Raw genomic sequence first — 15,074 nt, forward strand, 5'->3', positions numbered from 1 at the left:
ATTCATCTGGGAAATAGCATATTGTCTAGAGCCCCCTCCTGGAGAGTCACCATAGGTATTGGAATATCAAAATCGCTGAGAAGTTACGCAGTAAATAAACCTGCTTAACATTCTTGAACCTAAGATTTTACAAAATTATTTGAGCTCTGAATTTCCTGCCCCAACTTTTTACCTTGTGTAACACTTATTGACCCAGTTTGGAACTTGCTGGCTCTTGCAATGAGGCAGTGTTGGATGCCAGAAAGAATATTAAGAAATGGCAGTTACAGGGCCTGGCTTTGTCTGCTTTGTACCCTGGAGTACCCCCAGGCACAGAAATTTATCTCTTGGTGTCACTTCTCTAGCATCTATAATACGTGGGAGGCTTTCGTTCAATGCAGATCTAACCTTCCCCAAGATAGACATTCAAAAAAATTACCTTGTGATTCAACAGCCAAAAATTAATAGTAAAGCACCAGTAGCTGCCTATATATGTGTTTTTCAACAAACCTATGGAAATTCTGCCTGATTAGGTTTTTGAAACCTTTATGTGAAACATTAGTCAAAAGGCAGAAAGATTTTTCTGGAAAAGGAACAACAGATTAATTTTAAGCCATTTGGTTCTAAGATATGATGGAACGTCAAAGAGGTAAGTTATCAACAATTTTAGTTTTTGCATACATAGAGTAATACAAAATATACATCTTTTTACATGCCAATCCTCTTTATAGACATTACTAAACACAGTTAACACACAGTCTATGAAAATCATAGAAATCTGGATTAATCAATATTCAGCACATGGTTTCATCAGGGTGTTACAAATCAATCTTTAAAAAAATAGATAAATAGCTGCATTTAATTCTCCAAAGTTATTGGAAAGAAATAAAAATTCATTGTTGAGTAAGTATTAAATTGGAACACTTGGAATCTTAATTCTAAAATTATAGAAGTAATTCTAAACAAAGTCCATGAGACTTATTTTTTTGTTTTGTTTTGTTTTGTTTTCAATTCAACTTAATTCTTCCACTCCAGTTAAATATTTCAGATTTCCTCTCTGTGGGACTCAGGCTGATTACTGAAGGGTTCCTGGCACCTGAAAATGGCATCTGTCTTCCTGTCACCATGCCAACTCCACTACAAAGGAGGGATTTCCCCTTTTTTCCCAGTCTTCCCTCCAGTGAAGGAGGGACACACTCCTGCCTCGGGGAAGGGGGGGGTGAAGAGCACAATTTCTAATCATAGTTGGTTCCTTTCCTCCGCCTTTGTGTGAGAAAAAGCCTTGAAATGAAATGCTTTGTCTTTTTAAATATGATTTTTGTGTTCTCACTAGTCTTACTGACGTCTTTGTGTGGTGCAGTGGCTGGGATCCCACTGCATTTACATGGCAACCAGGAAATCAGTCATTCAGAGTTGCCATGGTAACCAGAGGTGGGGAGGGGGGCAGGGAGAAGTCCATTTTATCACAGTAGGCTGGTGTCCCTTCCAGGAAGCCTACAGAATTTTTAGAAAGAGGTCATTATGAACACAAGAACAACAACAACAACGACGACAACGACAACAACAACAAAATGCCAGTTGGCGTTAGGACAACCATGCTCCAGCATCACAAAGCTCTTTGTAGTAGAGGAGGGTGCCAGTGAGCAGGTGACAAACATTACAAGAAGATAAAGGGCGTTGCCTTCTCCCCTCAGAGCACAGGGTGTTGACTTGGTCTAGTAGGTCTGTTCAGGGAAGTCCCTAAGCACAAGCTTCACACTGAATTGCCCGATTCTCTCTCAAGTTTCAGGTCTGCAAAGGAAAGGCAGGTAACTGAGGTGTAAGGAGGGGGAGTATCTTGTTTGGGTTGGGGCACAGTTCTACTTTTATGGTAAGAAGAACCCTGAACTGCAGAAGTGGAGCAAAGGGTGCTGTCCCAAGAAAAACGGAAGTGTCTGTTAAGTCTTGTTTCCTGCCACATCTGCTTCTGGAGCTGAGGGTAGTCATATTTCAATTTTTTTTTTTTTTTTAAAAAGAAAGTCATGTGAGGTTAACCAGTGAGATTATCTTTTACAGGCTTGATAATTAGAATCCCCAGCTGATAGGCAGATCATGTTTTATAACAAACTACAGGGGCTCTGGTCCCCCGGAACAGACTTGGCTCCTGGATTTATTTAGTCTGACCTGTGGGGAGCCAGAACTACCCATGATTTGATCATGTTTATAGCTAAACTTGAGAATGCCCTACCTGATTTTTAAAAGTTTTCTAATGGCAGTATCCTAATAGGGAGATAGGAAAGTGCCTCTGCAAAGGTAGATCCTCTGGTTTGCAAAATGAGGAAAAAAAAAAACCAAAACCTCTCATCTTCCTTTCTAACAGCAGAGTGTTTTTACTCTTTTCCTCTTCTGAAGATGAAATGATTCAACTCTTGATTTCTACCCCTCCTTCCTGCAAACTGCCCTCCTCTGCTCCCTGTGTTCATCTCAGTAAATGGCTCCAACATTCATCATTCAACTGAGAGTCTTCCTTATCCATACTTCTCTCACATTCAGTTTAGCAGCTAATTCTTACAGGTCTGGTTTCAAAACAAGTCCTGAATGCAGTCTCTTCTCTCCACCTTTTTATCCATCATACCCAAGTTGTCATCATCTTTCTAAATTCTAAAAGAGCCTCTTGACTGGTCTTCCGGTTCCCATCCTGGTCACACAAGGCAAGTTAGGTCATGCCATGCCAGCATTGAGACCGCTCCCCACCTACCCCATGGCTGTGCGCAACACTCAAAATGCAGCCGTGGCCTGCTATGGCCCCAGCCTACCCCTCCATCCTCATACCCTAACACTTCCCTGTGTGTGCACTCTATTCTCTTATGCTGACCTTGTCATTCTTTGAACACATCCAGGATTCTTCTTTGGGTCTTTGCACATGCCTTGATATTCTTTCCCCCTACCCCCCATGTTAGGAGGGCTCCTTTCCTCACTTTCTTCAAGTCTCTAAATAGGCTCTCCTACAGGAAGCCTTTTTTGTTTGTTTGTTTGTTTGTTTATTTTTTAATATAATTTATTGTCAAATTGGCTAACATACAGTGTGTAAAGTGTGCTCTTGGTTTTGGGGGGTAGATTCCCGTGGTTCATGGAAGCCTTCTGATCAGCCTGGGTCTTTCATTGGAAACAAAAGTCACACAAGTTTTAGGAGATGAAAGGACTTATTTGCTGTGTGCAGGAATAAGGAAGCCAACAGCGAGATTGAATGCCATAGCTAGTCTTAAGGAGCCAAAGGGAAAAAATAATATTGTAGGCGCACAAAGGGAGCCGCATCCTGGAGTCCCGTGGGGCTGCCCAGAACAGAATGCTGAGGCCTAAGCCACTGACCTCACTTTCTGTGGATTGGCCAGAGCTGGAAACCAGAGTCCAAGAGAGTCCAGGTAATGTAGTATTGGGTACTATAGAAGTTATCAATGGTTGCACAACAAATAGTCCCAAAATACACTGGCTTGAAACAATAAACATTTGTTATCTCTTTCTTTGGGTGGGGAACTTGGAAGCAGCTTATCTTCGTGTTTCCAGTCCCAACCCTCATGTGAAATTGCAGTTAAGACATCAATTATTCGAAGGCTCATGTGGGATGAAGGATCCATATCCAAGGTGGCTCACTTACACGGCTGGTGAATTGTTGTTGGTTGTCAGCAGGAGACCTAAGACCCTCCCCATGTGGGCCTCTCCACAGGGCCGCTTGAGCATCTTCACAACATGGCATCTGGCTTCCCCCAAGGGAGTGATCCAAGAGACCAGGGTGGAAGCTACAATGCCCTTTTGTGACCTAGCCTTGAAAATCCCTTGGGTCACTTCAGCTGAGTAGAGCAGTTCTGAGTCAATGTGAGAGGAGACCACACAAGGGTGTGCATACCAGGAGCCAGTAATAACTGGGGGACATCTCAGATGTAGTAGAGATACCACTGAGTGCAGCACAAAGCAAAGAAGGGTGGAGGATGAATTGAAATGGCCGGGTGGGGGGGGGATGTAGAAATCAGGGAATAGCAACCTTCTTACTTAAAGTATTGTATGCAATCCTGCCACTCCATTCCCCTTTACTCTGTTTTATGTTTCTTCATAGGACTTAATGCTACCTGACATGTATTTGTGTATTAACCACATTGACCCTAAACAACACAGGAGTTAGGAGCACTGATACCCCACACAATAAAAAATCCACACATAACTCTTGACTCCCCCCAAACTTTACTAATAGCCTACTATGGACTGGAAGGCTTACCATAACATAAACAGTTGATTAACACACATTTTGTATGTTATATGTATTATATACTATATTGTTTGCAATAAAATGAACTAAAAAAAATGCCAAGAAAACTGTAAGGAAGAAGTATACTTGTAGTACTATACTGTATGGGGAAAAAAAAAACCCACGTGTAAGTGGACACGTGAAGTTTAAACCCGTGTTGTTCAAGGGTCAACTATGTTTTATTTTTGATTCTCCCACTATCGTATAAACTTCATGAGATAAGAGACTTAGTCTATTTTGTTTCCTGCTGGCACTTAGCAACCTTTCAAGAAATACTTTTGTAATTGAATGTATAAATGATACCCAATTTTAGATAAAAAATAAATGTTTTTAAATGCCCAATTCCAGTAACATCTCCACCTTTTTAAAACTAAAACCTTATCCCCTCTGCCCCCCGCCCCCCCAAAAAAGAAAGAGCACTGCTACTCAGTGAATTAGAATTTGCCTCTGGGAGCTTTGCAAGAAACACAGTTGTCTCTTAGTCCTGTCTCCTCCTTTGGTTTGCTATTCCTTTGAGTTGTTGCTAGTGCTTTCCTGAAATTTTAAAACCAAGGTTTCACACCTCTCCTTCTTAAAAGTAAATTAAATTGTTTTCTGTTTATCTGGCTCTCCGTTGAGTTCTGTTTTCTGAGGTCTTGTTTAAAAATGGTTTTTGCGAGAAAAATAAACACTTCCCTCCTAGCTTCCCCCTTTATTTCCCCCTCCTCTGTTTCTTCCTGAAATCTGGCAAGGGCACATGTGGCAATTTCTTGTCCTCCGTGGCACTTAAGAGGCTAAAGAGATTGCTGACCTCTGGTTACCCATAGTCAGAAGAGAACAGAGCAAGCAGGAAACAAAACACTTGTCCTGGACCACCCCCCCACCCCAGCGCCAACTGGGGAGCCCATGTTCATGCCTTATCCCAACTGACTGATCATAAGAAGAAGGCAGCCTCAGGAACATCTAAACCCAAATCTAGAGTGGGTAAACCCAAATCTATCCTCTACCAGCCCTAGAAGGTGTGTGATAAATTAACACCTTCCCAGATATGAATTGGGAGAAAACTAGTCTGTTATGCTCTGAAGCAATGGCCCTTGGAGTGGAGGAGACAAGCTGGTTGTTACAGCCGGTGAGAAGACATGACTTAGTGCCACACTTAGTGACACACTTAGTGCCATACTTACACACGAAATCTACACACAGAAGTCTTCGTTGTAATTCCTTTCGGTAATGAGCTACAGCCATTCAGAATCTGTACCAGAACCAACAGCTTCAGCTCTCATCAGTACTAAACCTCATCATTTGTATATATTAGAAATATGAATAGTGAGTTTCTGTCATTCTTGTAAAGTTCACTTAACAAAGATTTAGTGAGTAGATACTGGGTACCAGGCACCATCAAGACCCTGGCTAATCAAAATAAGCACCTAGTTATCTTCCTAGAAATGTAGGGGTAGTGAGGTGTTTTGATTTTTCTCATCTGATGATTGTCATAAATGGTGGGGCTTTGAAGATTCTCCTTAGGCTATTGTTCCAGAATAAAGTGGGAGTCTGTCTCACTAAAAAATTAAAGCAAATAGGGGCGCCTGGGTGGCGCAGTCGGTTAAGCGTCCGACTTCAGCCAGGTCACGATCTCGCGGTCCGTGAGTTTGGGGCCCGCGTCAGGCTCCGGGCTGATGGCTCGGAGCCTGGATCCTGTTTCTGATTCTGTGTCTCCCTCTCTCTGCACCTCCCCCGTTCATGCTCTGTCTCTCTCTGTCCCAAAAATAAATAAAAAACGTTGAAAAAAAAATTAAAAAAAAAAATTAAAGCCAATATATGCATTACTGTACACTTTCACTTCTTTCTTGGAATCTTATTTTTCTCTAGTGGGGTCCCCTTATCTATGGGCACATACAATGTTTTTTTCCCTCTTGTGTATATTGTTTGAGATTATTTCTTTCACTTTCTGCAGATATCAAACCACGGATATACATATATAATCCTTAGAACATGGGGAATGTAGCCTTAGAGTGCCAAGTGTATTTATTGGGTATTAGTGGAGTTTCCTTAGTCATATTTATGCTATTAATTTTTAGTATAAATCTACCTACTTTCTAAATGTGAAAATGTGAGGTTGGGGAGTTAGGAATGTACACAGATATTTTAGTAGCAAACAAATGACTTGGCTGTGGGCTGGGTGAATTCTGGTATTTTGAGCTGGAAAGGATGCAATGACAATAACTGATATTGAGCAAGTAACCCATTCTTTTCATGTGAAAACAAAGCCATAAAGGACAAGGTATAAATAGTGACAAACTTGCCTACCAACAAGATACTATAGGACTTTATTAATTTTTTTAAAAATTGCAAATAAATCCACAAATGTTTGGCTCATAATCTTCCTCCTAAAATTAATCTGTGTCCTTTACTTGACACGCTTTTGCCTTTATTCATACATGCAACAAATATTTATTGCACACCTACAACGTCCTGTGCACTAAGCATTGCAGAAGGTACTAGAGATATAGCACCAAGTAAGACATTACCTGGGTATTCTAGAATTCCACATATGGTAGATGATAGAGAAGGAGAAACACACAATGACAATAAAGTGTGATAAGAGCAATAGCCAGGATAAGCAAGAGGTGATTTGTGAAGGAGGAAGGATCCACCTAACCCAGTCATTTTCTTTGAGAAAACTTCACAAGTAAAAATAGTAGTTTCCTGAGGAATCATATTGTTTATTTTTGCCAAGTCAATAATTTGAGATATCCAAATTTACTATACACCACACAATTCTTCTCTGTTGAAATTTCCCTGTGTAATCATACTGAAAGAGCAGACCTAGGCCAGCCGACTAGTGACTATGTCCCTGACATGGCTGCAGAAAGAAGTTCCCGCTCAAACCTCAGACCACACCTCCTCCCCTTGAGTAACTTATGTTTTCTAAGAAAGCAGGCTACTGATTGATGCATTCTTCCGAAGTCTAAGGTGGGAGGAAGGGGAGTGTGAGAGGCGTGCAAAGTGTGAATAGAAGAGGGAGGGCTTCTCTCAGGTAGGGGCCAGAGAGGCAGGAGCCCTCAACCCTGTCCAGGCTTAGAATGACCTGGGAGCATTTTTCCCCTCCCCAAACCAATTAAATCAGAGTCTCTGGGGATGGTGTTTGGTGCTAGGTATTTATATAGCACAGCAAGGCTGACAGCCAATGGTTAATAGGTGACCAGTGAGAAACGTTCTGTATACACTGAGGCCAAACATGTTAGAGATCCTCAGACACAGTGGTTCTTAAACTTCAGGTGCATCAGAATCTCCTGGAAGACTTGTTCAAACACAGATTGCTGAGCCCCACCCCCAGAGTTTCTGATTCAGTGGGTCTGTGACCCCCAGGCCCAACATTTGCATTTTTAACAAGTTCCAGGTGACGCTGATAATTGCTGATCTGGGACCACACCTTGGCAGCCATTGTTCTATCCTTCCCCAGCCAATAGGCTGAGGCCATGACCCTTCCCCAGCCAGTCGGCTAAGGCCATGATCCCTATAAAACCTTTGTGCTTTTGAAAATCGCGCGCTCTCCTTCTCTCTCTCTCCAGTATCTTACTGCTGTGTCGGTGCAGGTAGGGGATTGAGCTCGAGCTAGCTCGAATAAAGACTCTTTGCTTTTGCATCGGACTCGGCTCCCTGGTGGTCTTTGGGGATCATGAATTCTGGGCATAACAATGCAAACGAAAGAACGTTGAATACCTTCTTACTAACGGAACTGATACCGTTTTTGTAACATTTCACAGGAAGTTATAGAAAATGTTTTGCGTTACTGAAGATGCACCATCCAAGTGTGCAGATTTGCAAGAAGAGTAATCAATGATAAAACTTTTAGGAGCTTTCTACATAGAGTGGGACTCCACTGTCATCTGAGCAAATAATGGATTTTCATACTAGTTTAATATTAACATTAGTCAGCTGGTAACTTCAGGGTCTGTCCGTTTAAAAAAATATTTATTTTTGAGAGAGAGAGAGAGAAAGAGAGTGAGGGAGGGGCAGAGAGAGATGGAAACAGAGGATCTGAAGCAGGCTTCATGAATGGGGCTCGAACTCAGGAACCGTGAGATCATAACTGACTGAGCCCAGGGTCTGTCCTTTTTTAACTTCAGTATCACCTTTTCCTTTTTTTCTGATTTTCTGATTCTCAAGGACATTTTGGGTAATATATTAAGCAGCCAGGGTGGTTTGCTCGTTCCTAGAATTTTGTAAAAAATATGTGCTTGTGTTTTCAAAGTGGTCAGCAGTACTCATAACTTTCTCCCACAGGGCCTCATTGTTTAGATTCAGTTAAAGTCAACAAACGTGTACTGAGCATAACGTGACATGCCGAGTCCTGTGCAAGGTGCTGAATGGTGCAGAGAGCACAGCCCTTGTCCTTAGCACTCAGTCTACTTATTAGACTCAAGTGGACTCTGGTGGGAGAGACAGGGTCACCACCTAGCCCTTAACACCATAGTTCCTTCCTCAGTGCCTGGGGTTCTGTCTCTGAAATTCTATCATAGGAAAATTCAAAGTGAGAACTTAGGAGAAAAACAGAGCTGGTGGGGAGACCGAGGTCATAAGTAAACCTATGAAGTATCTTTACAATGGGGAAATCAACAAAGACACAAAGAGGCTTTCAAACATCTTTTGTTCTCCAGCCTTTTTCAACCCTGTCTGCTATAGAAAGAGATCACCTTATCTGGTTGACATATTTGGTGCAGAAAAATCAAGTCTCGCCTTTCTGCCCTGCCTGCAAATGACTGGAGTTCTCAGCGTACAGCTTTTCTTTCAAGACACTTCAAAATGGTTTCCTTGTGTGACGTTAATCTCACCGATTCCTGTCCTTTAATACTGACATTCCTTTCAAGGGTTGTTCTCCCAAGGCTTTGCTGCACTCCATGGTCTCTAACCTCTGTCGTACTTTGTTGCTGACTCCCTCTTCTTGATCCCGTTGTTCACTTCCTGTTGTCCCTGATTTTCTGTGTGGTGCTTCAGAGACTTTTTAGAGGAAACAAGTTGTATTTTGCGGCAATTGCTGTTTCTGTCCTTATGGTAATAATGCATTTGGTTTAGACTGTCTCATCAACCCAGTCAGTGGTCCAGCTCCTGCTCCTGCTGGTGGAGGGTCTGGGACGTTTCCTCCTTCTGGGAAGACCAGGACTGCAGACACAGTGCAGGCAGTGTGCACTCGGGGAGCGTCCAGCCTTCTTCAGCCTGGCCAAGCGCCCGCTGTTTCCATCCACATCTAGGCCGCTTGCTGACTGACTTCCAGCTCTGGTTCTGCCTCCCTCCCCATCTCCTGCCTTCTTCCTTCCTGCATCCCTCCATACCTAGTATCTTCTAGCAAGACCTCATGCTTCATGGTTAGCCTCCTCAGCTCCCAGCTCCTGGCCACCCTTGGCCTCCGAACCCACCCCCTTCCTTCCCATCAACGCTTGTGTTTCTTCTCTCATGGGATATTAGGAAAGCAAATTTCTTGAACTCATTCATCAGTGACAACCTCCCCAGGGCCTTATGCCTGTAACACACACATGTACATTTGGGTTAACAACCCAAATTGGTTTAATGGTGACGTTTCAGGCAATATCAGGGAAGTATCTGGAGGGCGTCACACTCTTGCACTGAATCCCCTCCTTAGCCCTGCCCAGGGGAAAGGGAGAGGGGAGTTCATGCCTCTAACATTTTGCCCTCTAGAGGAAGCCTTGGTCATTACTCTGCAGACCCCTTATCCTACTAGCTTTTGTCCTGGGCCATGACAGAGACTGCCACTTTTCATTAGTGAGGGGCAGCCACTCTCTCTCAAAAATCTATTCTGTCTACCTCCCCCCGCCCCCCCACCGCCCCGACTCTCTTTACACCAAACATGATTTAGTCTTGTTGACTCCTAACAGCTGGGGTAGGCTCAGATGTCTTGGGGGGAGGGGGGTTGGCAATGACCCTGTGACACATAGATCTGACTGGCACAAGATTTATTAATGTATGAACTTTCTTTCCATTTCACTCTCCCCTCTTCACTGCAGCCACACACAGATGCAATCCAGCAGCGGCTTTGCCGGTTCGCTTTATGGCTCCTGGCTGCTACACCAGAATAAGAAAGGATAGAGAGACATCAAAGCTGGGACATGGACAGGAAAGTAGGGAGGGCTTAGCCAGAGAAAGCAAGTCAATCAAAATACTAAAGAACTAGCAGGCATGGCGAGGGCGGCAGAGGGACAGGAACAATATTGTCAAGAGATTGGAGAAGGGTTTGGGGATCTGGCATAGGAGAGCCTCTGGGACAGCTGCGAGGCGGCAAAAACCGGAGCGTGCAGGAGGGAATGCGCAAAGTGTTTCTGGCTTATAAATCAGTCTCTTTAAAGTTCACCCAGAAATGCAAGTAAAGAATAGCTTTTTTCCTTTTTTTCTATTTCTTTTTAGAGTTTATTTTTTAAAATTACTTTTTGTTGCCAGATTGTGCTTCTTTATAAGCAATTCAGTGCAGACGTAGAACCAGGATTTACCTACATAACCAAAATTCAGAATTTGGCATGCAAGTTGCAGAAAACCATGGTTTTCTGCAAACAAGCAAACAAACAAACAAACCTAGAGGGATTATTGTCTCATCCCATGACCAACTTCTCATATCAGAGACTTCCCTTTTCTTCCCCTCCCCAGGCACCCAAAGGAATACAGTGGCAGGTTTGGAAGTTCTGCCAATGATGACTATTATACAAACAGTAACTACCTGCTTTGTGACACGCGAAGATGAACAGAACGTGGCCCTAACCTTAAGGGGCTCAAACAGTAACAGGTGAGGCGGACATATAACAGCTCATGAAAACAATGCAGTTAATGCTGACTCAGAGGTCGAGGCCAGGCACCGTGTGTTCTCCCAGCAAAAAACACCCGGCTCTGGGGCACCTGAGTGGTTCAGGCAGTCGGGCATCCGACTTCAGCTCAGGTCATGATCTCTCAGCTCGTGAGTTCGAGCCCTGCATTGGGCTCTGTGCTGACAGCCCAGACAGGGCCTGGAGCCTGCTTCGGATTCCGTGTCTCCCTCTCTCTCTGCCCCTCCCCCACTCATGTTCTGTCTGTCTGTCTGTCTGTCTCTCTTTCAAAAATAAATAAGTAAATATTAAACACAAAAACAAAAACACCCGGCCCTGCTTGTGCAGTCAGGGCAGGCTTCGGAGAGAAGCTGAGTCTGAAGAGATAGGAAGGGGTTGCCAGCAGACAAAATGGAGGAAGGAATGAGGGTGTTGCTACCCAGATGAAGGGCATATGCCAAGGTGCAAAGGAGATAAAGGGCACGGTCCCATGAGAATCCCCGTGGAGGTGGAGGTGGGGTTGTAGGTTAGCTAATAAGGTGAGAGTGTAGCTGGGTGACATTCTGTAAGGTCCTGTGTGCCAGGCAGAGGAATGAAGATTTGTGTCCTGTAGGCAATGGGGAGGGGAGATGCTGACGAGGTATAGCAGGGCAGTGATGGTATCAGCTATCAACGGCTTATCTTAGAGTTTATTTTTATTTATTTAGAGAGAAAGAGAGCAAGTGGGGGAGGGGGCAGGCAGAGAGGGAGACAGAATACCCAGCAGGCTCCAGGCTCCGTGCTGTCAGTGCAGAGCCCAAAAGCAGGGCTCGAACTCAGGAACGGTGAGATCATGACCTGAGCCTAAATCAGGAGTCAGAGGCTTAACTGAATGAGCCACCAAGGTGCCCCCTGAACTGTTCATTTTAATTTTTTTTTTAACGTTTATTTATTTTTGAGACAGCATGAACAGGGGAGGGTTAGAGAGAGAGGGAGACACAGAATCTGAAACGGGCTCCAGGCTCTGAGCTGTCAGCACAGAGCCCGACGCGGGGCTCGAACTCACGGACCACGAGATCATGACCTGAGCCAAAGTCGGAAGCTCAACCGACTGAGCCACGCAGGCGCCCCTGAACTGTTCATTTTAGAAGTGTACTTCTAGCGGGCATGGTTTAGAAGAGAGACTGGAGGTAGAAGGACACAGGAGGGAGTATTGCAGTCATATAGAGGAAACCAAAGCATTTATGTTAAGACAGGGGCAAGGAAAACAGGGATTTAGTCAAAGGGATAGTTCGGTGCTATCAAATTATATGGGAACAAACAGATAAGGAACTTTCTTTTTTTTTTTTTTTTCAACGTTTTTTATTTATTTTTGGGACAGAGAGAGACAGAGCATGAACGGGGGAGGGGCAGAGAGAGAGGGAGACACAGAATCGGAAACCGGCTCCAGGCTCCGAGCCATCAGCCCAGAGCCTGACGCGGGGCTCGAACTCACGGACCGCGAGATCGTGACCTGTCTGAAGTCGGACGCTTAACCGACTGCGCCACCCAGGTGCCCCTAGATAAGGAACTTTCAATCAGACATGGGGTGACAAAGACAAATGGTTTTGATAGCGTTCTTATATTCCCCCTGTGGGAAACAGGTTTATAGTCCTCATTAAATAAAGTGGAGAATACAGAAAGGGGAACATGCTTTGGTTGAGGCCATATATAAAATTTGGAAAATGTTAATTTCAAGGGACATTCAGCTAGAATGTTCGGTAATGCAGGAGAGATATCAGGCTGAAACGATGGCTTCTTTATGACCATCAACCACTTCTACACGGTGGACCTAAGAAATAGAAGGTATCAATGCCTATAAATAAGACTATTGATGAGTTGGAGTGTTTTACGGGTTTCTGTTCTATGCATTGATACAACGCATCTAGGCTAGGCTCATGTTTAGTTACTGACGGCATGAACTGTTAATGGTGAGATGTAATTATATCTCCCAAGAAATGAACACTTTGCAGACTTAGTGTGTACTTACACTATGCTTGTGTTAAGAGATCTGAACTGGATTGATCTTCTCTCTTGGCCAATCTACTCCCCCCAGCTTTTTCTTCTCCAGAAAGAGTCTGTTAGGACCAGTTGAAAGCAATGAGGTTAATGACAGAAAGAGAAAGAGCTTAAAATCTAGTTTTCGGCTGTGAAGAGAGGTTGGTTGAGCGCTCACAGCAGTGGTCAGGTGAACCTACTGAGAGTTTATTAAGCTCCAGAGGGGGAAGAGCCAATCAGAAAACAACAGGTCAAATTCCTGGCAGATTTCCTTGTCTGAGATTTTCCTATAAAGATGTAAAGGTAAATACCAACCACTCTCTGCTGGTTGAGAGAACGTGTGAGAAGGAGAGAGACAAACAGAGGATTAGAAAAATAAATAAGAGACCTGTTTGAATCCAGAGTTAACACCAAAATCCACTAGTCTAAAACTAACCAGAGATTTGTTTCCGTAATCTTCCAACCGTTAATAATTGCGCTTCTCATTTTTTTCTTAGACTTTGTAGCACAGATACTGTATTTAAATTTTTACTTAAAAGCTCCTGGGAACTTCTGCCATGAAGATTCCTGATTTGGAGATAATTCGTGTCTGATTTCCATTGGGTTGCAGGAGGCAGTGGAAATCTGTGTCCAATCTTTCTCCCTACCACAATCCTGTTTCTTGGTGGCTCAAAAGCAGTTCCTTGATTTTAATCTTAAAACAACCCATTTTGTAATTTTCTGATGTTAGTGAGTTGACATTAGGGTCCTTTTTGATAAAAGATTTCCAGAAAGAAAAGTGAATTCTGTTCTTGGAACGTCAAAACAAAGAGTATGCTGGGACCGTGTCAGAACATTTCCTATTTAGTAAATTCTGTATCTTCAGGTGCATGTGGCCTCAAACTGCCGGAGGGTTAAAGCAGGACTGGATTTAAACAGGTGGAGTTGGGGAATTAACTCTTTTGCCTGGGGAGGATTAGCTTTCTGGGCACTGAAGCCTGGAGAGAGGTTTCTTAACAGCAATGCTTGGACACTGGGAAGATTTTCTCCTGCCCCTAGGCCATGTTTAATCTGTAGCTTCCCCAAAGCACCTTGTATTGGAATTGAGGGGAGGGTGATTCACAAACTGAATAGATTGTCGCCAAGAGCATCAGAGTTTAGTGATGAATATACTGATGGTGGGGAACTCAGAAACCAAAGACTGGTCCTGATGTGGCTGCTGACTCTCAAAAGTCATCTCGTCTCAGAGCATCCACGTTCTCTAAAAAGAGCTAACGTGTATTTAACACTTCCTAAGTCCCGGGAACTATTAGCATTTTGTGGCCATCTCCTGTAACCCTCACATTTCTGCTGTGGGATGTGACTGTAATCCTTTCCATTTTGCAGATGAGGGAATCGAGGGACACGGACGTTAAATAATTCACCCAAGTTCATATAGTCAGTCATGACAGCTTGGATTCAAGTCCTAGTGGACAGACTGCCTGCAGTCTCTACCCTTACCCATAACATGATACCGGTCCTAAAGCCCTAAAGCAAGGGGGAAAGGATTAGAGGGTCATGAGGGTCCTTTCAGCCCTACCAGTGGGAGTGGGTGGGGGCAGGGGCAGAGTTCTCTTTCTAGGCTGGGAAGGCATTCAGCTCCCCCCCCCCCCCCCCCCCATTCCTTGGCACCTCTGAGAATCTTTTGGGAATATGTCTTCACTGTCAGGCTACAGGTAGCAGTGCAGGACTTGGTTTAGCACTTGTACCCCACAAGGATACTTATCAGGGCCATTCCTTTCTGAGCATGTGGGTTAATAAGATCTCCGTGGTAGTGGGACCTTGGACAAATTAAGCTGCTGGCATGTTGGCCACAGAGCAAAATGCTGCAGCGAGAAGCTGCAAGCTGCAGGCTCCCAGCTAGCTGCCTTGAAAGGGACCACAGTAAATCAGGAGCAGCCATTGAGGCTGGTGCTGGATTTCAGGGCCAGCCCCCCGCCAGGGGCTGCGGACCCCCCAAAACCAACAGCAGCAGCACCATCAACGACAACTGG

This window comes from Neofelis nebulosa, chromosome 7 (genome assembly GCF_028018385.1).
Source record: "Neofelis nebulosa isolate mNeoNeb1 chromosome 7, mNeoNeb1.pri, whole genome shotgun sequence".
Classification (NCBI taxonomy): Eukaryota; Metazoa; Chordata; class Mammalia; order Carnivora; family Felidae; genus Neofelis; species Neofelis nebulosa.